Here is a 25,003-nt window from a genome sequence, read left to right on the forward strand (position 1 = left end):
AAATCCTAATCTATTTACATCTGACTTTCCATAGAAAAATGTGTTTACTCTCATACTATTCACATCCTACATAGAGAGTTCAAAATAAAAATCTCATGGTGACCTTTTGTTACCAAAGAGAGGTTCTTTTCTACCCTTCTCTCCAAGATGGATGGATGCCTGTCATATTGTCCCATCAGTTAAATGAATTGTTCCTTTTATTTTCTTCCCAATGCTTTAAAAATTCTTAAATTGTTATTTTATTAGAAGAATGACAGTTAAAAACTTACAAATCGTTTTCAAAAATTTTAAGTATAAACATTTCTGTTTGACTCTTTAGATTGGCAATAGGTGCAGCCCTTTCTATTCCTTTTTGACCATCTGAGGAGAACTTTCTTTTTCTTTTTAAAGATTTATATGGCATGGCCATTTATTAGGGGAAAAAGCCTACACAGTCAGTTCTTCCCTGAGATTTTTTTGTGCTGGAGCTGGGCAACCTGCCCCTTTCTTTTCTGAGCATGTAGATGAAGGGCATGAGTGCTGATGCGGTCAGTGGCTGTATTAGTCTGTTCTCACACTGCTAATAAAGGCACACTGAAGACGGGGTAATTTATAAGGGAAAGAGGTTAAATTGACTCACAGTTCTACATGGTTGGGGAGGCCTCACAATCATGGTGGAAGGTGAATGAGGTGCAAAGTCACATCTTACATGGCAGCAGGCAAGAGAAATTGTACAGGGGAGCCCCTATTTATAAAACCATCAGCTCTTGTGAGACTTATTCACTAACACAAGAAAAGTATGGGGGAAACCATTCCCATGACTCAATTATCTCCACCTAGCCCTACCCTTGACACTTGGGGATTATTACAATTCAAAGTGATATTTGGGTGGGGACACAGCCAAATCATATTAGTGGCCCTGTCTCCAGCCTTATGGAGAGGCTGTCTATGGGGAGAGAGAACGAAGCTGACATTGAGATAAGCCAGGATGAATAAGCAACAAATTAGGAGAAACGATTTGGCAGTATTGAGCCCCTGCTTTATGAAACAGCCCTTTTTGCTTATGTGAGTTCCAAATTTCCCCTTGGCCTTGGTTAGCTTGTGTTGAATTTTTCTCACTTGCTACCAAAGTTGTTCCTGACTAAGAAGAGCTTTCTTTTTTCTCAGAATAAGAACTTCAGAACCTAGAATGTGATCTTATTTAGAAATAGGGTATTTGCAGATACAATTAGTTTAGGATTTCAAGAAGAAATCATCCTGGACTTAGGGTGGCCCTAGTCATCCAGCAACTGATGTCCTTAAAAGAAGAAGACAGAGAGACACACACAGAAAACAAGGCCTTGTGAAGACAGAGGCAGAGATTGGTGTCATGGTTCCATAAGCCAAAAAACACCAGGAGCCACCAGAAGCTGGAAGAGGCAAGGAAGGATTCTCCTTTAGAGCATTCGGAGGGCAAGTGGCCTTGTTAAGACCTTGGTTTTGTACTTTAGGCTCCTGAACTGTGAACAGGATACATTTCTGTTGTTTTAAGGTATCTAGTGCATGGTAATTTTATGATCTGAGTCCTCGGATGTCCATACATCCATACTAGAAGAATGTTTCTAGTATCTGGTCAAAGAGAACAAAAGCATGTCTTACTTTTCTGAGCACCTGCTGTGAGTCACAGCACTTCTGTTGTTTTAAGCTACCCAGCGCATAGTAAGTTTAAGATGTCAGTCCTCGGATGTCCATACACTCTTCTAATACCTGGTCAAAGGGAACAAAAGCATGTCTTACTTTTCTGAGCACCTGCTGTGAGTCACAGCACTTCACTTCTATACATCTGTCATCCCAGCACACTGTAATGGTGAACTTATATCTCTGGCTTTTCCACTACAACCTGTCCTTTCACAAGTGAAGATCTTAGGTTATCCTTTGTATCTTCTCCTTCTAGCACAGGCCCTGCTCCATCATTGGAGCCCAGTAAATATTTGTTTCATGGATGTGTGCATGAATGAATGAATCATGTCTAACATTTTGCTAAGCAGTCAGAATGATTAATCAGAATATGGAATTTCTCCAGGAGCTTAAAACCAGGATGGAAAGGAAAGACAAGCCAGAAGCAGATAACCTGCAGCAGTTCCAATGATAACCAGTCTAAGTGTGACTAAAGGAGAAGCCAAAGATACATTGACTTCATAAAGCTCTGTACACACTCCCCCAACCTCTGGCCTGTATAGCACTGCTCTAGAATCAGATTGGCTGGCTCCATTAGCCCAGCTCTGCTACTTTTGAGCTGATGTCTCTCCAAGACATCCATACTTAAAACCTAAAAGATGTACTTTTTTTTCTCCTATGTAAGAATTCCAGGTAATGTCTTTCTCATTTCTCACTTGTCCCTTCTCATTAGTGTCTAATATTAATATTGTAATTGAAATTAGAGTTGCCAGCAAATCACACAGAACTCAGTATATGTAATCCTTAAGGTAGATATAAATTGCAGTTACAATTGTGTGTGTGTGAATATAGGTGTACAAATCTACATATACACGTAAACAATGCAATTTCTTATATAACACGTTCTTTGACATCTTCAGCATTTAATATAGGATTTGAATTTTAGTTGGTCCAAACCAAAGGCTATTTTAATTTAAAATTCATAGGTTATTTTATAAGGTTTCAGTACATGAGAACCATGTCTTTTGTTTCTTTTGTCTCCCTTAGAGCATGTAGCAGTTTTGGAAAAATACCAGGAAGTTACTCAGGCCCAAACTTTAGGGACCTCTGGACCACTTGATGCCTCCTGACCCGCAATTTCACCTCCAAAACCTAGCCAGTCCTGCCATCTCAATCTTCAAATATGTGTCAAATAGAATCACTTCTTCTCTTCTCCACTGCTACATTCTGGTTCTAATCATCATCATCTCTTGCCTAGACAATTTGCAACACCTCTTAATGGTAGCTCTTCTCTTTCTTGTTCCTTCTGAATCTATTCTTCACACAACATCCAGAAGTTCTTTTTAAAGCATAAGCCTTACAGTCTCCTCTATCACACTTAGAGAACATTTCAAACTTGAACCCCTTCTAGTGGCATCCAAAGTCCATTGTTATTTTTTTTACCAACTTTTTTCCCATGAATTCTTCGTGCTATGTTCTCTGCTGTAGCCATGCTGGCCTTTTCTCATTCCAAAGATATTCGAGCTCATTTCTGTTGTACTTGTCATGTTTCTGCTATAATAATTCTGTGTAACACCACCTCACTACGCCAATTCTCAGTAGCTTAAAACAAAAACGTTTTTCTTGCTCATGGCTTTGTGTGTTGATTGGGGTATCTCTGATATATGTCAGAGTCAGATGGGTCCATGTGTTTCTGGGAGCAGCAAACTCTCAGGGCATACTCTTCTTATGGCAGGTGGCAGGAGCATTGGAGGCAAGGCTAAACCATACAAGAATATTCAAGTCTTCTAGACATATGTGATTATATTCACTCCCATACCATTGGACTCAAAGCAAAACACACACCCAAGCCTAAAGTTGGTGGGACGTAACTCTGCCCGGAGTGAGTCATGAACAGGAGCAGAGGGGAGAGTTGTGAATAAGTAATACTCTCTACCCCATTGGCCTCAGGGACTTTGCTGCTGCTATTTATTCTTCCTGGTCCTCTTTCTCCCATCTCTCTCTCTCTCTTTTGTTTTATCTAGGTTCTTGTTCAAATATTATCTTATCAGAAAGCCTTCCTTGACCTCCCTCTGAGATAGATTCCCAGAAAACCAGTAATTCTCTAGTATATATCCTGCTTTATTTTTCTTCCTGATGCTTACCTCCCCATGAAAGGGTATGGTGTATTTAGGTATCACTCTTGTCTTTGGTGTGCCTTTTAGAAGGCAGAAGCCTGTCTGTGTCTACCTCTGTATTTTCAGCATGTGGGACATTGCAGGACCCAAGACAATACTTTTAATAATTATTGGTTGGATTAAGCAAATGAAGCAATACTATGATTGCTTTTCTTGGAAAGAAGATTAATTGAATTGATGAAATTACAATCAGAACGTGTCATGCCAGGAGGAGTACATAAATTTTTATGTTTAAAGCTGTGTGTATGTATACATGCACATGTGCTCAAGTACATATGTTTTCTACTTTTATTGGAAGGTCACTTTCATGCATTCTAAATTCACATCTAGACTTAGATGCCTTTTGCTTTAGATATGCTCAATCAGTAAGACATTTTAAACTTTGCAAGATCTAAAGATATATTAGAATTCTTTTCATCAAATTCAGCCTTTTCTTCTGATTTTCCCTATTTTTCTCAAGTGGGACATATTCTTCTTAGAACTCTAGAGTTACATTTGACATTTAATTTTCTCTTTTCTTCCTCATTTAATAATGGTTGGCCATGTAGACTCATCACCCACAACGTCTCTCATACACTGTTTCCTTTCTTTTCTATTTCTGTTTCTGTCGCTTGAGTTTCAGACTTCTGTCTTTCCCTGAACAAGAAAATCTTAAATGGATTTGCTTATCCTCATCTGTTGTACACACTATGTGCCAGAACGCTTGTCCTAAAGTTCTGATTATGTGACTCCCATATTTAAAACATTCAGTTTCTTCCAGTTGCAGGCTATACTAAGAAAAAATCTATGTAGAAAGTGTAAGTTTGTTGTTGCCTTAAAATATGAGTCGTTTTTAATTTCCCAAATACAACTATAGACAACTATTTCCTTTGGATTAAAACAAAAATCAGTGATCAACTCGCTATAAAAGGCAAATAATTATTTGTTGTTTGTTCGAAACTCAAATTTTATTGGCTGTATTTTCTCTCTTTTTTTTTTTTTTTTGAGATGGACTCTCGCTCTTTCACCCAGGCTGGAGTGCAGTGGCATGATCTTGGCTCCCTGCAACCTCTGCCTCCCAGGTTCAAGCAATTCTCCTGCCTCAGCCTCCTGAGTAGCAGGGATTACAGATGCCCACCACCATGCCTAGCTAATTTTTTGTATTTTTAATAGAGACGGGGTTTCACCATATTGGTCAGGCTAGTCTTGAACCCCCAACCTCGTGATCCACCCGCCTTGGCTTCCCAAAGTGTTGGGATTACAGGCATGAGCCACAGCTGTATTTTCATTTGTGAAATCTGGCAACTCTACCTTGAAGGCAAAAGCAGGAAATGCTTCAAAGTTCCTTCAAAAACAAAATAAAAAATACAAAAAACTACATAAATGTATTATAAAATTCCAATCCCAAAGAATCCATGATTATTTGATTTCTGAATTACTCATAATGGGTTTAATATTTATATTGAATTAAATACATAGCACACTTTTATTCATGTACACCTGAGTAACACATGGAAGAAATGTTGGGGATTGCATTGTCAACATGGTTTTTTGCACTACACAACCCATTCAGATTTAGTAATGTCTGCAATTCCAAGTTGTCCCTAAGATGAAAGTAAAGATGTCCTTATGCCACCATACAGTGTCTTTTGTATGAAACCATTCCAGAACTTTATAAATGGAACATTCACATAAATTGTCCCCATTTTACAGATGCCAGGAAGTCAGAAGGGGAGCCCAGAAGTCTGGCTTAATCCATCTTTCGGAGGCTTCCGAACACATCACTTCATGGATTGTGCAAAGAGTACCTTTTCAAAGCATACAGTGAGTGTGCACTCTGAAGTGAATCAGCAATCACAACAGTAAATCTTACATTTGTGTGTTGCCAACAGACATTATCTCATTTGATCCTCGTAAAATGCTTGTGAGGTAGTAGTTCCCTCCTTTTTACAGAGGAGGGAATTGAATTAAAAATGAGAGTAATATAGTTAAAAGGTCACTTGAATAAAGGCCTGTATTATTTTGTTAGGGTTTGCAATTAAGTCATGTATACTAATTTCCTTGAAGCTGATGTAAGCTTTCCCCCATATAATACTAGTGACACAACTTGAGTGCCTTGATGGAAGATGTCCAACTTTTTAATTTGTCAATGAGGAGTAACTGAGAAAATTGTATTGTCATAGTGTTTAACACTACGGTCATTTAAATGTAACTAATATTTTTCAGGTGCTCTAATAGTATTGTCTAGTTTTTGAACACTTCTGTGTGCTGGACACTGCTAGGTACTTTGTGATTACAGGTTTTCCTGGGAGACATTGAGAGTTAGGTTCCTGACCATCACAATAAAGCAAATATGGTAATAAAGCAAGTCATGCGAATTGTTTGGTTTCCTAATGCAAATTAAATTTGTGTTTACACTATAGTGTAGTCTATTAAGTGTGCAATAGTATTATGCCTAAGAAAACAATGTACATACCTTAATTTAAATATACTTTATTGCTAAAAAATGCTAATGATCGTATGAGCCTTCAGCAAGTTGTAATGCTTTTGCTGGTAGAGTGTTTTAGCCCAATGTTCATGGCTGCTGACTGATCAGGGTGGTAGTTGTTGAAGGCTCAGCAGGCTGTGGCAGTTTCTTAAAATAGCACAACACTAAAGTTTACTGCATCAATTGACTTTTTAAAATGTTTATTTCTTAGCATGAAATGCTGTTTCCAAGCATTTTATCTATACTAGAACTTCTTTCAAAACTGGACTGTCAATCTTTTCAAACTCTGACATTTCTTTATCAACTAAGCTTAGGTAATATTCTAAGTTATTTGTTGTTATTTCAACAATGTTCACAGTGTCTTTACTAGGACTAAATTTCATGTCAAGAAATCACTTTCTTTGTTCATCCATAAGAAGCAATTCCTCATCCACACGAGCTTGATCACGGCATTGCAGCAATTCACTCCGAATTTTTAGGCTCCACTTCTAATTCTAGTTCTCTTGTTATTTACACCATATCGATAGTTACTTCCTCCACTTAAGTCTTGAACCCCTCCAAGTCATCCATGAGGGTTAAAATCAACTTCTTACCAACTGCTGTTAATATTGATATTTTGACCTCTTTTGAGGAATCACAGATGTTCTGAATGGATCCCGAGTGGTGAATCCTTTCCAGAAGGTTTTCAATTTACTTCACCAATATCCATCAGAGGAATCACTATCTATGGCAGCTATAGCTTTACAAAATGTGTTTCTTAAATAACAAGACTTGAAAGTCAAAATTACTCCTGGATGAATGGGGTGCAGAATGAAAGCCATGTTTGCAGGCAGAAAAGCAACAGGAATATTCTTGTACATCTCCATCAGAGCTTTTGGGTGACTAGGTGCATTGCCAATGTGCCGTAATTTTAAATGACTTTTTCTGAGTAGTAGGTCTCAACAGTAAAAGATTAAGATTAAAAGATTCTTTTAGGCTTAAAAGATTCAGTAAATTATGTTGTAAACAGATGAGCTGTCATCCAGGTTTTGTTGTTCCATTTATCAAGCACAGACACAATAGATTTAGCATAATTCTTAAGGGTCCTAGGATTTTCAGAATGTTAAATGAGCATTGGCTTTAACTTTAAAGTCACTAATTGCATTATCCTCTAAGAGAGTCAGCCTGTACTTTGAAGCTTCAAAGCCAGACATTGACTTGTTCTCTTTAACTGTAAAAGTCCTGGATGACATCTTCTTCCAATAGAAGGTTGTTTTGTCTACACTGAAAATCTGTTGTTTGGCATGGTACAGGTACAGAAACAGACACATAGACCAATGGAACAGAATAGAGAGCCCAGAAGGAAAGCTGCACACGTATAACCATCCGATCTTTGACAAAGCTGACAAAAACAAACAATAGAGAAAGAACTCCCTATTCAGTAAATGGTGCTGGGATAACTGGTTAGCCATGTGCAAAAGATTAAAACTGGACCCCTTCCTTACACCATATACAAAAATCAACTCAAGGTAGATTAAAGACTTAAGTGTAAAACCCAAAATTATAAAAATCCTGGAGGCCAAGGTGGGCGGATCACAAGGTCAGGAGATTGAGACCTCCTGGCTAACACAGTGAAACCCCATCTTTACTAAAAATACAAAATATTAGCCGGGCATGGTAGCGGGTGCCTGTAGTCCCAGCTACTTGGGAGGCTAAGGCAGGAGAATGGTGTGAACCCAGGAGGCAGAGCTTGCAGTGAACCAACATTGTGCCATTCCACTCCAGCCTGGATGACAGAGCAAGACTCCATCTCAAAACACAAACAAAAACAAAAATGATAAAACAAAAACCCTGGAGAACAACCTAAGCAATACCATTTTGGACATAGGAACTGGCAAAGATTTCATGTCAAAGATGCCAAAAGCAATTCCAACAAGAGAAATAATTGACAAATGAGATCTAATCAAACTTAAGAGCTTCTGCACAGCAAAAGAAAATATCAACAGGGTAAACAGACAACCTGCAGAATGGAAGAAGATATTTGCAAACTATGCATCTGACAAAGGTAGGATAGGCAATACCATTCAGGACATAGGCAAGGGCAAAGATTTCATGATGAAAACACTAAAAGCAATTGCAACAAAAGCAAATATTGACAAATGGGATCTAATTAAACTAAAGAGCTTCTGCACAGCAAAAGAAACTATCATCAGAGTGAGCAGACAGTCTACAGAATGGGATAATTTTTTTGCAATCTATCTGTCTAACAAAGGTCTAATATCCAGAGTCTACAAAGAACTTAAACAAATTTACAAGAAAAATCCAAACAACTCCATTAAAAAGTGGCAAAGGAGATGAACGGATACTTTTCAAAAGCAGACATACATGTGTCAAACAAGCATATGAAAAAAAGTTCAATATCACTGATCTTTAGAGAAATGCAAATCAAAACCGTAATGAGATACCATCTCACACCAGTCAGAATGGATATTACTAAAAAGTCAAAAAACAACAGATGCTGGCAAGATTGTGGAGAAATGGAATGCTTACACACTGTTGGTGGGAGTGTAAATTAGTTTAAAATTGTGCAAAGCAGTGTGGCAATTTCTCAAAGAGCTAAAAGCAGAACTACCATTTGACCTAGCAATCCCATTACTGGGTGTATATCCCAAGGAATATAAATCATTCTACCATATACATGCACACATATGTTCACTGAAGCACTATTCACAATTGCAAAGACATAGAATCACCCTAAATGTCCATCAGTGCCAGATTGGACAAAGAAGATGTGTACAACATGGCATACTATGCAGCTATAAAAAAAGATCAAGATCACGTCCTTTGAGGGAACATGGATGGAACTGGAGGCCATTATCCTTAGCAAACTAACACAGGAACAGAAAACCGAATACCACATGTTCTCACTTATAACTGGGAGCTAAATAATGAGAACACAGGGACACAAAGAGGGAACAACAAACACTGGGGCTTACTTGAGGGTGAAGAGCGGGAAGAGGGAAAGAATCAGAAAAAATAACAACTGGGTACTAGGCTTAGTGCTTCAGTGGCAAAATAATCTGTACAACAGCCCCCATGACGGGAGTTTCTCTATATAGCAAACCTGCATATGTGCCCCTGAACATAAACAGAGAGTTAAAAAAAAAAAAGAAAAAAAAAAGAAAAATCTGTTATATAGTACAGTCATCTTCATCTGCTATTTTAGCTAGATTTTCTGGATAACTTGCAGCAGCTTCTACATGAGCACTTTCTGCGTTACCTTGCACTGTTATGTCATGGAGATGGCTTCTTTTCTTAAACCTCATGAACGAATCTCTGCCAGCTTACCACTTTTCTTCTCCATCTTCCTCCCCTATCTCAGTCTTCACAGAATTAAGCAGAGTTATCCTTGCTCTGGATTCGGTTTTTGCCTAAGGAGATGTTGTGGCTGGTTTGATCTTCTATTCAGACCACTAAAACTTTCTCTTTATCAGCAATAAGGTATTTTTGCTTTCTTATCATTCATGTCTTCACTGGAGTAGCACTTTTTAAATTTTCTCAAAAACGTTTCCTTTGCATTAATAACTTGCCTGGGTGTTGCAAGAGGCATAGTTTTCAGCCTACTTTGACTTTTGATATGTCTTTCTCACTAAGCTTAATCATTTCTAGTCACTGATTTACAGCAAAACATGTGACCCCTCCTTTCACTTGAACACTTAAAAGACACTCTCAAGTTATTAACTGACCTAATTTCAGTGTTATTGTGTGTCAAACAATACGGGCTTCTGATAAGTTGGAGAGAGAGCTGGTTGGTGGAGCAGTCAGAACGTATACAACATTTACTGATTAAGTTTGCTGTCTTATATAGGCTTGATTCATGGCTCCCCAAAACAATTTTAATTGTAACATTGAAGATCACTGATTATATAGATCACCATAGCAGATATAGGAGACATAAAAAGTTAGAAATATTGTAAGAATTACCAAAATGTGACACAGAGACACAAAGTGAGCACATGTTGTTGGAAAATTGTGCCCATAGACTTGCTAGACACAATGGTGTCACCAACTTTTAATTTGTTTAAGAAACCCACATTATTTGTGAAGCACAATAAAGTGAAGTGCAAGAAAAGAATATATGCCTGTGTTATCAGAGGAAGTCTAAAAGACAGTTAATAATCTTCATCATTCTATTAAATACATAATACTCTAGTCATCATGGCTTGTTTCACCAGCTTTATATAAATAACTGGCCTAATCTCTTTTATTTCCAGCTTAATTACTTTATACCCGGGTATAAAGAAGTTCCCTTTTGATTGTTCCAGAATTCTGAGGGCTTATTTGGTTTTAAGAAGGTCAGTTCAGCTGTCATAGGCCAAGCAGAAAGAGGAACTTGCAGAGCCTTGTCAGTTCACAAGCACTATTGTTTTGCTTTCAACCCTATGGTGTCTACGTTGTTGACTATTGGTTCTGAGTGGTCCCATGTGTAGGCACTTGCTCTGCAGCCACACTGTTGCTGAAGCTTGAGTGAATGGTTCTGAATGGATCCTGAGTGGTGAATCCTTTCCAGAAGGTTTTCAAACTTACCCCATGTACTGAATACTGTACTGAATACTGTAGGCAATTGGTAATACAATAGTAAGTGTATTTCTAAACCTGTGGTCTTATCCCATGCTTATTTCACAGTTTATATTCACATGGTTGGCTAGTGTTCTTTTTGTTATGATGCCATGTAAGGAATGCTAGGTAGTTGATTTGGAGATGTTTTCAGTCTCAGGCATATGCCGTGCTGGAATCAGCTTCTCCCATAAAATCTTAGGGTCTTATGTTGATCGTGGGCTTGCCCTTTCCTTTTGGGAAGTTCTCACTTCTCGTTTGGGTTATGTTCTAGCAGTAGACTTTGGTTAGGGCCACCTTGTGCTATCTGACAGCTTTTCCTAACTAGAAATCTCAAAGAATAGAAGTTGCTCATTCACTCATGAAACAAATATCAATTTTGCACTTATTATGTTCTAGGCACTATTATTAGCAGATTACAAAAGAGATTCTGTCTTCATAGACTTGTATTTTGAGGGAAGGTGGAAAATAAACTATTAAAAATCGAATGCATAGAACATTAGGTTGTCATAAGTTCTATGGAGGATAATAAAGCAAGTGTCAGGGGAGGAGATGGGGGCAGCAATAGTTGCTATTTTAAACAGGGTAGTCAATGCAAGACTCATTGAGAAAGGGTTGTTCAATGAAATGCTTGACGAGATTGAGAGAGTCAGTAATGTAACTATCTAGGGGAAAACATTCCAGGAAGAGGGAACAGAGATTTAAAAAAAAACCTCTGAGGTGTGAATGTGCTTTGTGTATTGTGAGAAGAGCAAGGAGGCCAGGTGGCTGGAGCAGAGTGAAGGGGAGGAGTAGCATGAGCTGTGAGTGAAGACGCAGTGGGGAGGTAGTAGGGAGCCAAATTGTGGGACTGTGTAAACGTGATAGGGATTTGGATTCTACCCAGAGTGAATTGGGAAGCTACTGAATGATGCTGAGCACAGAAAGATACAATCAGACCTAAGTTTCAACAGAATTACATGGGTTCTTGTGGAAAATAAACTGCAAGAGGATGTAGAAGAAAAAAAAAAAAAGGAACAGACTTCTCATTAACCCCAGTGGACTGAATATATGCATTTACCTTGTGTGTCCCCTGAAATTCCACTAAAACAATAGTATATAAATAAAACTATTATAAACCCATAAGGAGAGAAAGAGGTGGGGAGAGAGAAACTACTTCAGCCATCAAGATGCATACTTAGATAGATTATATAGACACACACGTATATACATAGTCTTATGACTAACAGGTACACTTTCTGAGACATGTCATTAGGCAATTTCTTCATTGTGCAAACACCCTAGCATGTACTTACACAAACCTAGATGGCATAACCTACTACTCATCTAGGCTATATGGTATAGCCTATTGTTCCTATGCTACAAACCTGTACAGCATGTTACTGTACTGAACACTGTAGGCAATTGGTAATACAATAGTAAGTGCATTTCTAAATATATCTGAACACAAAAAGCATACAGGAATTGATGAAATAAAAAATTTTCATCTCCATTATAATCTTATGGGACCACTGTTGTATATACAGCCCATTGTTGACTGAAACATCATGAGTCCCATGGCTTTAATGGAAAGCACATACAAAGTACTACCAGCCACTCTTCTTAGCAGTAAACAAAACAGAATTTCTGCTAGTTTCCATTGACTTATATTTTGAAGGAAGGTGGAAAATAAATTTTTTTAAAAATAAATACAGATCAGATCCTGAAACTTAATATAGATCTTGCAAGTTGGCATCTTTCAGGGGAGGATAAAGACCAGGAAACCTATTCACTCCAGAGAGCCCCAGAAGGGCTTAGGAGTTGGAGTAGCTGTTATTTCAGACGTTATGGCAAGAGATGGGATTGGAAGTAGGGGAATTGATTGAAACACTCTATATGGAACAAGTGGATCCTTGGATTCCTTCCTTTACCCTGAAAGGAAAGCATGAGCTTACTTTCTAGAGAAATTAAACCTGAGGACATTGGTCATGTCAGAAAGCAAGTGTGAAAACTGGAAATTAAATAAATGTCTACCCACTGAGTGGTGAGTTCCACAATCCTCTTTTCCCAATTCCGCTTTCAAAAAGCTGCAGCCAGATGTACTCCCCCAGCCAGAAGTGTGAAAAGTTAGTGTCTGAAAGAAACTTCCATGCCTGAGAAGACCTGCAGATACTGCTGACATTTGGGAACCTTTGACCAACAAGCCCACCCACTTTCTGATTATCCTAGAGTTAGCTCGAATAGTCATTAAGTCCTGCCTGAGCATAGAGAGTTTCTGCTTGGCTGTTATTGAGTGTCGTTGCTGTATGGAAAGGAACAAAGTAGACCAGTGCTGTCATGAATGGATTTATGAAGAAGTTTATCCTTGGTCTGGATGAAGGAGGATAGATGGCATCTTACTGGCATCTCCACAGTCAATAGGAGGGTGTTTCAGGGAGAGGGAGCCATGGGAATGAAAGGGTGTGCAGTTAGGACTATGAGGAGAACAGAGAGCCTAGAGCTGTAAGGTGCATTCCATAGAAAAGGGAGGAGCGGGGGAAACTTTGGATTGGTTTGGATGGCCAAACAATAAAAGGCTCTATGGGGGCTAGGCATAGTGGCTCATGCATGTAATCCCAGCACTTTGGGAGGCTGAGGGAGTGGGTTGTTTGAGTCTAGGAGTTCAAGATCAGCTTGGACAACATGGTGAAATCCTGTCTCTACAAAATAAAAAAAAATACAAAAATTAGCTGGATGTGGTGGTGTGCCCCTACAGTCCCAGCTACCCAGGAGGCTGAAGTGGAAAGATCACTTGAGCCCAGGAGGTGGAAGTTGCAGTGAGTCGAGATCACATTACTGCACTCCAGCCTTGGCAAGAGAGCAAGACTATCTCAAAAAATAAAATAAAATAAAATAAAATAAAATAAAATAAAATAAAATATTAAAATGAAAAAAAAGATAAATGAAAGGCTCTATGGCAGCAGTCCCCAACCTTTTTGGCACTAGGGACTGGTTTCATGGAAGACAATTTTTTCCACAGACCAGGAGTGGGGGTGGGGATGAAGGGTGAGGATGGTTTCAGGATGTTTCAAGTGCATTACATTTATTGTGCACTTTATTTCTATTGTTGTTACATTGTAACATACAATGAGAGAATTATACAACTCACCATAATGTAGAATCAGTGGGAATCATGAGCTTGTTTTCCTGCAAGTAGATGGTCCTATCTGGGGGTGATGGGAGACAGTGACAGATCATCAGGCATTAGATTCTCTTAATGAGTGCACAACCTAGATCCCTCGCATACACTGTTCACAACAGGGTTCGTGCCACTATGAGAATCTGATGCCACTGCTGATCTGACAGGAGGCGGAGCTCAGGCAGTAATAAGAGCAACGGGGAGTGGCTATAAATGCAGATGAAGCTTTGCTCGCTTGCCTGCCACTCAATTCCTGCTCTGTCGGCCTCTTTCCTAATAGGCCACAGACCGGTACAGGCCTCGGGGTTAGGGAACCCTGCTCTATGGGCCACAGAGGAATTGATGCTCAATGTAATGTAGAGTTGAACGAACATTTTTTTGAGCAGCCAATGTGCTTGTGTAGATGTTGGGGGGGAAATGAATCAGGCATGTTTAATGTCCTAAAAAGTTCAAACTCTAGTGAGGGAGAAAGATCCATAAGTATCTGAGGAAGTTTCAGTGCCATGTAAGCACTGTAAGAGGGTCAAGGTACCATGGTCAGAATTCACATAGGATGCTTCTCTGAGGCTGGCAGTTCAGAAAAGGTATCCTGAGGTTGGAGGTAGAGCTTATACGAAGCTTTGAAAGATGTTGTGATGGGAGGTTGAGAAGAAGGTATTCCTAGCAGAGGAAGCAACATGAGTAAAGGCAGGGAAACATGAAGAAGTTTACAGACCCTTTAGATGTGCAGTCTCACTGCTGAGTATTGGAAGGGGAGGGCCAGGAGTTGGAACTGCAGAGGATATGGGGGTCAAATCAAGGAGAGCCAGCTATCATATTTAGGGAAAAAATGGAAAGCCCTAGAAGGGTTTTCGGAAAAAGAATGATCAGATGGAAGATTAGTCTACACAGATCCTGGGGAATGGATTTCAGCAGAGATTGAGCTGGGGAAATAGTAATTATCTAGATGAGAGCCTGAACAAGGCCAGAGGTAACCCAGCAGGACTCACTGATGGACTGAACATGAGGAGCAGTATTACAATAGTTTGGCAGGGACCTGGGTCCAAACTCTGGCTCTGTCATTTATGCTCTGTGTCTATGTAACCTTAGACAACTAGCTTCACCCTCTCTCCATATGCCTCAGTGGCTCATCCCTTTCTTGTTCACTTACTTGATTTTTTTTTTCAAGCTTCTGTTTGTCTTCCTTATACTGTTGGTACAAGTTTCCTTATTGTCCGATATTCACCCTCAATCCTGAGCACCCCTCATGTCTCTCCTTTCTTTAAACCCAGGCTCACTGACATACTGTTTGAGCAACAGGAGTTTCCTACTAAGCCTTCCATTTCTTTCTTCATATGGATTATTTATAATTAAATGCTTAGAACTTTGTTTCTTAGAGTTTATTTTCTGATGTTACCCTTTGGAACATCTGGCTTCTCTAAACATCTTTGACTGTTGTATGCACTTGTACCCACTCTCTGAGAGATTTGTAGAATTCTGGACACTCAGTGCCACATCCTGGACACCAGAAACTTGCACACTTTTTCTGCACCAACTGTGAGATGACCAGGGCAGGTTGGCATGGTGTTGGGTAGGAATGAAGACTCTTAGAGTAGTGAGCAAGAAATGTAACTTCAGGGAACACCCAGAGTGAGCTCATAATAAGGCACAGTCATACACATATGTGTGTGCTACAGCGTGTGTGCATGCATATTCCCCCAGATATGTGCATGACCACATGTGTGAGTGTGGGTTTATGTAAAAGGATGTCTTGCCTGCTGTGGTGGTTAATACTGAGTGTCAACGTGATTAGATTGAAGGATGCAAAGTATTGATCTTGGGTGTGTCTGTGAGGGAATTGCCAAAGGAGATTAACATTTGAATCAGTGGGCTGGGAAAGGCAGACCACCCTTAATCTGGGTGGGCATAATCTAATCAGCTGTCAGCATGGCTGGGGTAAAAGCAGGCCAAAGAACGTGAAAAGCCTAGGCTGGCTTAGCATCCCAGCCTACTCTTTCTCCCATGATGGATGCTTCCTGCCCTCAAACATCAGACTTCAAGTTCTTCAGCTTTGGGGCTTGGGCTGGCTTCCTTGCTCCTCAGCTTGCAGATAGCCTATTGTGGGACCATGTGATCGTGTGAGTTTAATACTCCTTAATAAACTCCCCTTAATCTATCTATCTATCTATCTATCTATCTATCTATCTATCTATCTATCTATCTATCTATCTTATTAGTTCTGTCCCTCTAGAGAACCCTGGCTAATATACCTGCTGATCCAGGATTTGGCTATTAGGTTAAATCTCTACATTGGCTCACATGCCCTCAAATGTTATCACGTGTCCATGATGTGAATGGTGCTCCCATGGTTGTGGCATACCTGAACATAACACCTGAACAGAGCACAATCTGAACATATGTACTAGAAGGAGAGTGGATTTTTAACATATCCGAGTAGGGGGTCCTAACAAAGTAGGCTTTGGGGTATATTAGGTCTGATACTTAGCATATAACTACTAGTTCCTGAGAAATAAAAATTATTCTAATATCCATCTTTTCAGTGATGACAGATCATGTGACAGATTAGACCTGGCAGCCCATGAGAAGCACACGTGGACTCTTTTTCTCCACTTGGATATCTTTATAGTGTACATTTTCTCCATCGTGTTCAGACATTTTCAGAACTTGACAATCCCAGAGGCATTTACCGAGGTAGTTGAGTAATAGCCTGCATTTCTAAATTTAAGGCACAGTAATCAGAAAAGGCCTATGACCCCTAACAAAAAGTGTGGTTAGTGACCTGGAATCATGAAGTTTTGTCCAGTTTCCTTGGCCGAGATAATTCAGTCTGAGATAATTCATTGCTTAGTGCATTTCCCTCTTGGCCACTCTGTGGCCACTCAGGGGCCACACCTCTCGGATGCAGTCAGCTGCCTTCTGCAAGGACTGTCAGTCTAGAACCATAACATAGCTAATGACATACTGCTGTCCCGTATGCTACGCGAATCAGCGTGACTTTAATTATTTCTCCTGGGATGAGTTCAAGGGTTCATAGATTCTCAGAAAGCTTCGACTAAGACTGTGACTTAGTCTCAGCCAGACAGGGCATGATAGATCCCTGGTAAAGCTTAGCAGCTGTGGCCTATCCGTACTAGAGCAGTGATGTACACAGATGTTGCTATGGTGACTTCCATAACTCAGAGGGTGTGAAAATCTGGGGATTCCCAGGGGGAATACTGTATTTCCTCACACCAAACTCTGTAACCTGGCATTCACAAGCCCTCAAATACAAGCTGTACCAATTAAGATCCCTAAAAATCTGGTCCCTTGCTATTTATATGTAAAAGCCATGTGAACTTTAATGGAGGAGCTTGTGTGTGTGTTATAAAAATGTGATGGAAATTTTCTGGTATTTGTACTAATGTCTTACAAGGCAGAACATGACCCATGTACCCCATCTTATTTACTCTTCCTAGAATTATAAGTTTCCTTGATATATCATTAATCACTAGAAGTCTAAAGTTTTATTCTCTTTACACTCTGCTGTAACTGTCTTGCAACAATCTCAGCTTTAGTGTCTAAATTTTTTAAATAATACTTTAAGTTCTGGGATACATGTGCATAATGTGTAGGTTTGTTACATAGGTATACACGTGCCATGGTGGTTGCTGCACCCATCAACCCGTCATCTACATTAGGTATTTCTCCTAAGGCTATCCCTACCCTAGCCCCCAACCCCCCGACAGGCTCTGGTGTGTGATGTTCCCCTCCTTCTGTCCATGTGTTCTCATTGTTTCACTCCCACTTATGAGTGAAAACATGTGGTGTTTGGTTTTCTGCTCCTGTGTTAGTTTGCTGAGAGTGATGGTTTCTAGCTTCATCCATGTCCCTGCAAAGGACATGAACTCATCCTAATTTAATTGGTGTGTTTTACAAAAATTATTGAATACCTACTCTGTGTATAGAATTATACTTTATGGTTATACCTCCTTTATGAAAAAATGGTATGGAAAGAGAAGAATTAATTTCTATTGAAGGTGTGATATCTAGTGTTTTCTTGTGTAGTTTCATCATTGAAAATCTCTAAATACCTTGAAAAATAAAAGGGTCTAATTTAGTAACGTGGATATGCAGAAACAATGTATATCAATGTTTAAGTCTTTAAAGAAAATTCTTTATCTGGTTGATAATAAATTGCCCCTCGGACCTAGACATTCAATTAATCAAGAAACTAATTCATTCAGTCAACATGTATTTATTGAACACTCTGTCCTGGGTGCAGGTCCTGGGCATACATTGATGAATGAAACCATTAGAGTTACTGTTTTCATGAGCTTATGGTATAGAGGAAGAGAGAGAAAACATTGTGTAAACTAACATGAAGGTATAATTGCAACTGGAAAAATGCACGCAGGAATTAAACAGGGCAAAGTGGTAAAGGATAGCTAGAAGGCTACTCAAATGTATGTGAAATATCAAATGCAATTACATGTATGACTAAAAATAGGGCATACACAGAGATTTATGTCTAGAATGGAGAAGAAGGGCACTTTTGTATCTGTACTTCAGTGATACACGCCTGGCTAAAGTCATAGTCATTTGTATTCAGGGCCTGATGATTTAGTAGTTGAATGATATAGTACATAAGGAAGGGGAGACGTCTATCTGCAGCTTCTTCTGGGATGAAAATGAATTTTGTTTTGTCACCCTGGGAACAAGAGAGCTGACTGTGGAGGTGGGATGTGGGGTGTTGAAAATGAGTCTACCTGTATGAAAGGTGCTGGGGAATGACAGACTTAAAGCATTTGCATAGGACTGATTCCTAGGAGAAAACCGGAGAAAAGGGAAGGAAAGCTGCATTTACTGTACACCTACCATGCACCAAACATTTTATACGTCATCTCACTTATGCATGGACATTGCTTCTATTTGGGAGATTAGGAAATTCAGGCACAAGAGATTAAGTAATTTGCTCAACATTTCATAGCCTGTGAGTAGAGTCTGGAATTCAACTCCTTGTCTGCCTGTCTTCATAACTTTCTAGTCCATGTTTTTTTTCCCACTATCTTTATGCTCTCTAAGTCATAAACAAGCACAATCCCTGTGTACAGTTTACAAAGAAAAAGGGTGACAATAAATTACATTTATGTTTGTATCTTTCCCATAAAACATTGTATTTACTCCTGTGTATAACAGTAGGTACTATAACAATTTAACACACTATTATAAAATGTCTTCAGCTAGATCTTAGAAAATATAATGTAGAGAAAGACCATATTCATGGATTGAACAATTTATACTGTAAATATGTCAATTTGACTAAAATTATTCTATAAATTCGATATAATTCCAATACCAGTACTAGTAGGATCTGTTTGGAAGAAAGCTGACCAGTTTTTTAAATTTATATGGGTGAGTAAAAGTCTATAAATAGCTAAGAAAAATCAAAGAGTAGAAATTCTCACTTCTAGTTATATTTTATACTTAAAGTGGCACTAGTGCAGGAATAGAGAGTCCAGGAACAGATTTATATTTGTTTGAATATTTATTACATGTCAGAGAGCATCACATATCAGGAAAAATTAGTTCACTATATGGAGAGAAATAAAGTTGGATTCCTTACACAATACTGAAAAAATGGATTTAATATTTAATTATAAAAGATAAAACTGCAAAGCTTTTGTTGATCTAATGACTGGTTAAGCATTCTTACATAAGACCTCACAAGTTCAAACACTAAAGATGAAAGAAAAAAGAGAAAAAAAAAGAAGAGTTTTACTAAATAAAGTCAAATTAAATGTCTGTGTGTGTGTAATAAGGTACCCCCATAGACAGTTTATATTTGGAAGGGAATATTTTCAATACTAACAAGTGATTCATATTTAGTATATATAATACAGTTATGCAAATCAACATGAGAGAAAGACATTCAAAACAAAAATGGCAGAAGACGTGAAGAGGCAATTCACGAAGTAGAAAACCAAATGACTGATAAATACTTAAGTGCTCCGTCCACCCCAAAAAGCTTCACCTAACTATTAATCAAGAAAATATGAATTAAATGAGAAAGAGATATCACTTGCCACACACCATTTTGTCAAGAATTAGAAAGTTAGCTAATACTAAGTGCTAGCAAAGGTATGTAGGATATGCAGCCCTCATGCATAGTGCTGGGAGTGACAACTGGCACATTCACTCTGGAGACCAATGTAGTACAACTCTATGAAAATACTCTCTAAGCAAGCAATCCCACATCTGAGTGTATATTTCAAAAAGAAACCTTCACATCAGACAGATCTATAATTCCCCTTGTAGGTAAGTAAACAGCAAAAATGTGTACGTAGGTTCACCAAAAGCTTTGTTCAAGAATATTTATATAGATACTATAAATAATAGCTGAAAATAATATATATTTCCAATTATAGTATGTAAATAAATAATGATATATATTTATATAATAGAATATGATAAAGCTATAAGAATACATAAACTACAAGTACAGACAATAGTAAGGAGGAATCTCACAAATATCACGTGAGAGAAAGAAGCCAGACCCAAGAGAGTATACACTATATGATTCAGTGAAAAAAGGTCCAACACCAGGTAAACTTAATCTATGGTATTAAAGATCAGGATAGTGGTTACTCTTGCTTGAGAAAGAGGTGTCTGGAAGGAGGTACAGAGGGCCTCTTGGAGGAGCTGGTGGTGCTCCTTCCATGGATGCTGATATGCCTGTACCCATTTTGGAGACTTCACTGAGCTGTACATCTATGATTTGCATGCTTTTCAGTATGTATGTCGCACTTGAATAAAATTTATGTTAAAAATAATTACATATATAAAATACCATTACATAATCTTCAAGTATACATTTCAGTCTAAGTAACCATTGCCTAGTTAGAGAATTAGAAAATAGTGATAATTTCCAGTGATGTCAAGTAGCAGATTACATACAAAATACAGCAAAGTTGATGTCTTGCCAGTAGTTAGAAGAAGGCAGGTAGGTGTGGGGGAAATGTGAGTAAGAACAAACTAATTGAGTGGGAAACATGAGGAGGATACACTAAAGGAAGGCCTGCATGGGCCAGCATTGATTGTGCTTCATGAGCAGAGAGAAATGATTGATCCAGTTGTGTGTACCTGAGTCTGAAGGAAGAAAACTGTATTTATCAAAACACTATGAACACCAATCTCTGAAACACAACATAAAACAAGGAAGACACAGCCTCTGCCCTCAGAGACTTAATAGTCTTGTAGAGAGACAGACATTTTACAAATAAGAGCCCAAATAATAATGATTTAACATTCTGATAAATGAGATAGCGAAAAGATACAGGTTGCAATGGAATAAGAGAGAGGGAGAGAAAATGTCAAACTGTGCCTGCTTCTTCAGTAGACCTGGAATAGATAGGTCTACAGAATGGAAGAGTAAGGTAGGTGATCTGGGAAATGGCCAGAAATGTAGGAATGAGCTTAGGAGTGTCATTTGCACAGCAGAAGAGGCCGAATAATTCTAACTACAGCCTATTAAAACTTGAGCCATCTCTTGCCAAATGGGATTTCTATGTATTTTGTTTTAGAAAACATTTAGATATCTGCCTATGAATTTTGCCGATATGGCAAAATGATTTGATTTTAATTTGAGGTTGGGAGTGAGCAAGGAGGATGTGACAGTAGAGATACTATCTCATTTAAATGCAGATTGTCTCTCCCTTGTCTGTATTTGATAAATATAGACTCACAGTGAACTTTTTTTTTTTTTTTTTTTGAGACGGGGTCTTGCTCTGTCACCCAGGCTGGAATGCAGTGGCGCGATCTCAGCTCACTGCAAGCTCTGCCTCCCGGGTTCACGCCATTCTCCCGCCTCAGCCTCCTGAGTAGCTGGGACTACAGGCGCCCGACGCCACGCCCGGCTAATTTTTTGCATTTTTAGTAGAGACGGAGTTTCACCGTGTTAGCCAGGATGGTCTCTATCTCCTGGCCTCGTGATCTGCCCGCCTCGGCCTCCCAAAGTGCTGGGATTACAGGCGTGAGTCACCGCGCCCGGCCCACAGTGAACTTTTAAAAAATTCTTGACCGGGTGCGGTGGCTCATGCCTGTAATCCCAGCACTTTGGGAGGCCAAGGCGGGGCAGATCACAAGGTCAAGAGATCGAGGCCATCCTGGCCAACATGGTGAAACCCCATCTCTACTAAAAATACAAAAATTAACTGGGCATGGTGGTGCACGCCTGTAGTCCCAGCTACTTGGGAGGCTGAGGCAGGAGAATTGCTTGAACTCAGGAGGTGGAGGTTACAGTGAGGCAAGATCATGCCACTGCACTCCAGCCTGGGCAACAGAGCTAGACTCCATCTCAAAAACAAAAAACAAAAAAATCACAACAAACAAACAACAACAACAACAAAAACAATTCGTAAGGAGACTGATTTAAAGTAATAATAACTGATTTATAATTTAAATATTTTCCTATCTCTTCACTGTATACTTTATGGAAATTTTCCATTTCCATAAAATATACATGACCCGTGGTCATAATCTCAAAGTAAAGGCAAACACTAAAATGTGTAAGATGCCCATATTCCATTTAGGAGCACAGAATTTTATCTTAACCTCTGTGAATCTTTTTCAGTTGCAGCAACATTAATAGACTGAAAATCCAAAGTCATTAAAAATGTCTGGTATAATGCAAGGTGTGATATGTGTGAGTAGTACTTAACAGACTGTTTCTGTAGAGATTTCACGGGCTGTTAAGCTGTGATATGCTAAACAGCATCCAAAACAAGTACTTAGCTTTTCATGCTTGGAAACAATTTTCATTTGGTTATGCAGGGGTGATGGATCTATTGTGTGCCGATGCTTCTTAAGGAGAGTGAGTAGGCAGAATGAACCTCAGTTCTTCCCTAGCTTCATGATTCTGTGATTTAGGTAAGTGAGTTAACCTCACTGTGGATGGGTTTTGTCAGCCGTATAATCAGGAAGTGACCCAGTAGCCATGCTGCTGGGATGGTCTATTTGTTCATTTCAGTGAGCAGTCTCTTTCCCTAGTGATGTTATTCTTTGAATTGGCTTTCTTGATTACTTGTTTTCTAGTATTAGGGCACCTACTAAACAAAGAGAGCCAACTGAATGCTGCTCTATGCACATGAATCCAGGACTAAACGGAATTACTTGGAGATACTTCCCCTTGGATGCAGCAGATCCTGAGGAAGAGCTCCTATTCCTTGCTGAATACACCTTCTGAGACAGCTAAGGGCTGTCCCACTTGGGTCTCCTTTCATGAAATATTTTGCTTCCAACTGCAGAGAGGGCAGTTATCTGACAGCCTCCAGTTGCAGCACACTGAGGATCCACCAAAGCTTTTCAGCTGAGGCCAAGCTTTTTCTGGACAATACTGAAAGCATTGGCAGAACGGAGTCCGTAGGGCCAGGTTGCTTCTGCCCAGTGGTTCTGAGTGACTCATTGGGTTGGCAGAGCCTTGTCAGATCTGCATCACGGCCTAAGGCTGCCCCAGTCCAATCCTGCTTTCTCGTCCCTTTCTTTTCGCAGAGGACTGGTAAGCATCAGGGCTGAAAGGTTTTTCTGCCATTCCTGCTTCTTTGCGCTGTGTTTCAAGGGTATTCTTTCTCTCCACCAGCTTCCCAATGAACCTCTTGCGTTTCTAAATCTGTCTCGGTGTCTGCTACCTGCAGAACCCAAACTGATATTCCTTTCTAGTGACTAAACAGTATGCCTACTGGATTTCATGTCCCTCTATTGTGCCTAATACAAGAAATGGTTACTTTTTCACTAATTACAATATTAACCTTGCTCTAGTCTTCCCTCTCTATAGATAAAGGTTTATTAAGAAAGCCAATCATAGATTTATACCCACTTTCTGAAAACACCGAATTCAGATCAAATTCCCACTTTCTTAAACCTTTCTCCAAAGTCTCCTAACCCAAAGCCTGAATCCTATAAGTTCGTTCTAACACTCTTACTGAGGTGCCCCACTGTTCCCCATGGTATACATTCCTCCCAACCATGGAGATAAGAAATCCAATTTGTTCAGCTACAGGTGTGTTCTTTGTGGTCTTTGCCTAGAGGACATTGAAAACAGTATAATTTATCTAAGAAATTACTATGTTTCCTGTATCCATTCATTTGCTCATTTATTCATCCCACAAACATTTTCTGAGCACCTCCTTTGTGCTGGAGACTGCTAGACACTAGTGATTTGAGATGGACTGTATACTGCTGGCTAGAAAAGTCCGGCTGAGATAAGAGCTGCCATGTATTACATACTGATTATATGTCCGGCACTGTTCTCAATGCTTTACATAGATTACCTATGTAAGGGTGCCGTACCTTAGCCTCCACGGTGAGAATTGTTATTTTATTTCTACAGATGAGAAAATTCAGGCTCAGAGAAGATAAATCAACACAGCTGGAGAGTGACAGAAACAGGATTTGCAGAGCTTCAAAGTCCTCCGTGAGTTCTTTCAAGGAGGTTGAATTCCCTGAAATCAGGCTGTGCACAAAACTGCCTCATTTTACTCCAAGTAAGGTTGGCCATATGTAGAATGAAACAAAAACAATAGCTGAAATTTATCATTTAAAAACTTTTTTTTTCTTTTGAAATGGAGTCACACTCTGTCGCCCAGGGTAGAGTGCAGTGGCGCAGTCTCGGCTCACTGCAGCCTCCTGGGTTCAAGAGATTCCCCTGTCTCAGACTCCAGAATAGCTGGGACTCCAGGCATGGGTCACCATGCCGCCTAATTTTTGTGTTTTTAGTAGAGACGGAATTTGACCTTGTTGGCCAGGCTGGTCTCGAACTCCTGACCTCAGGTGATCTATCCACTTCAGCCTCCTTATGTGCTGGGATTACAAACTTGAGCCATCGTACCCAGTCAAAAAACTCAGCTTTTTTTTTTTTTTTTTTTTTTTTTAAGGAGGGATTTGCATATATTCAGGACAATGAAATCCATGGAAACATACCCTGTTTCTGTGTAACTA

General features: G+C 39.3%; 1 long non-coding RNA gene across 1 annotated transcript in view; it reads left to right on the forward strand.

Moving 5' to 3' along the window:
• Positions 1 to 6,057, forward strand: part of LOC102117156 (uncharacterized) — an 83,791-nt gene extending 77,734 nt beyond the window's left edge. Inside the window, exon 3 of the long non-coding RNA XR_006698218.2 lies at positions 5,505 to 6,057. This is a non-coding gene — a long non-coding RNA (uncharacterized lncRNA). The remainder of the gene's footprint in view (positions 1 to 5,504) is intronic.
• The last annotated feature ends 18,946 nt before the right edge of the window (positions 6,058 to 25,003 follow it).

The sequence above is a fragment of the Macaca fascicularis genome, chromosome 5, assembly GCF_037993035.2.
Source record: "Macaca fascicularis isolate 582-1 chromosome 5, T2T-MFA8v1.1".
Classification (NCBI taxonomy): domain Eukaryota; kingdom Metazoa; phylum Chordata; class Mammalia; order Primates; family Cercopithecidae; genus Macaca; species Macaca fascicularis.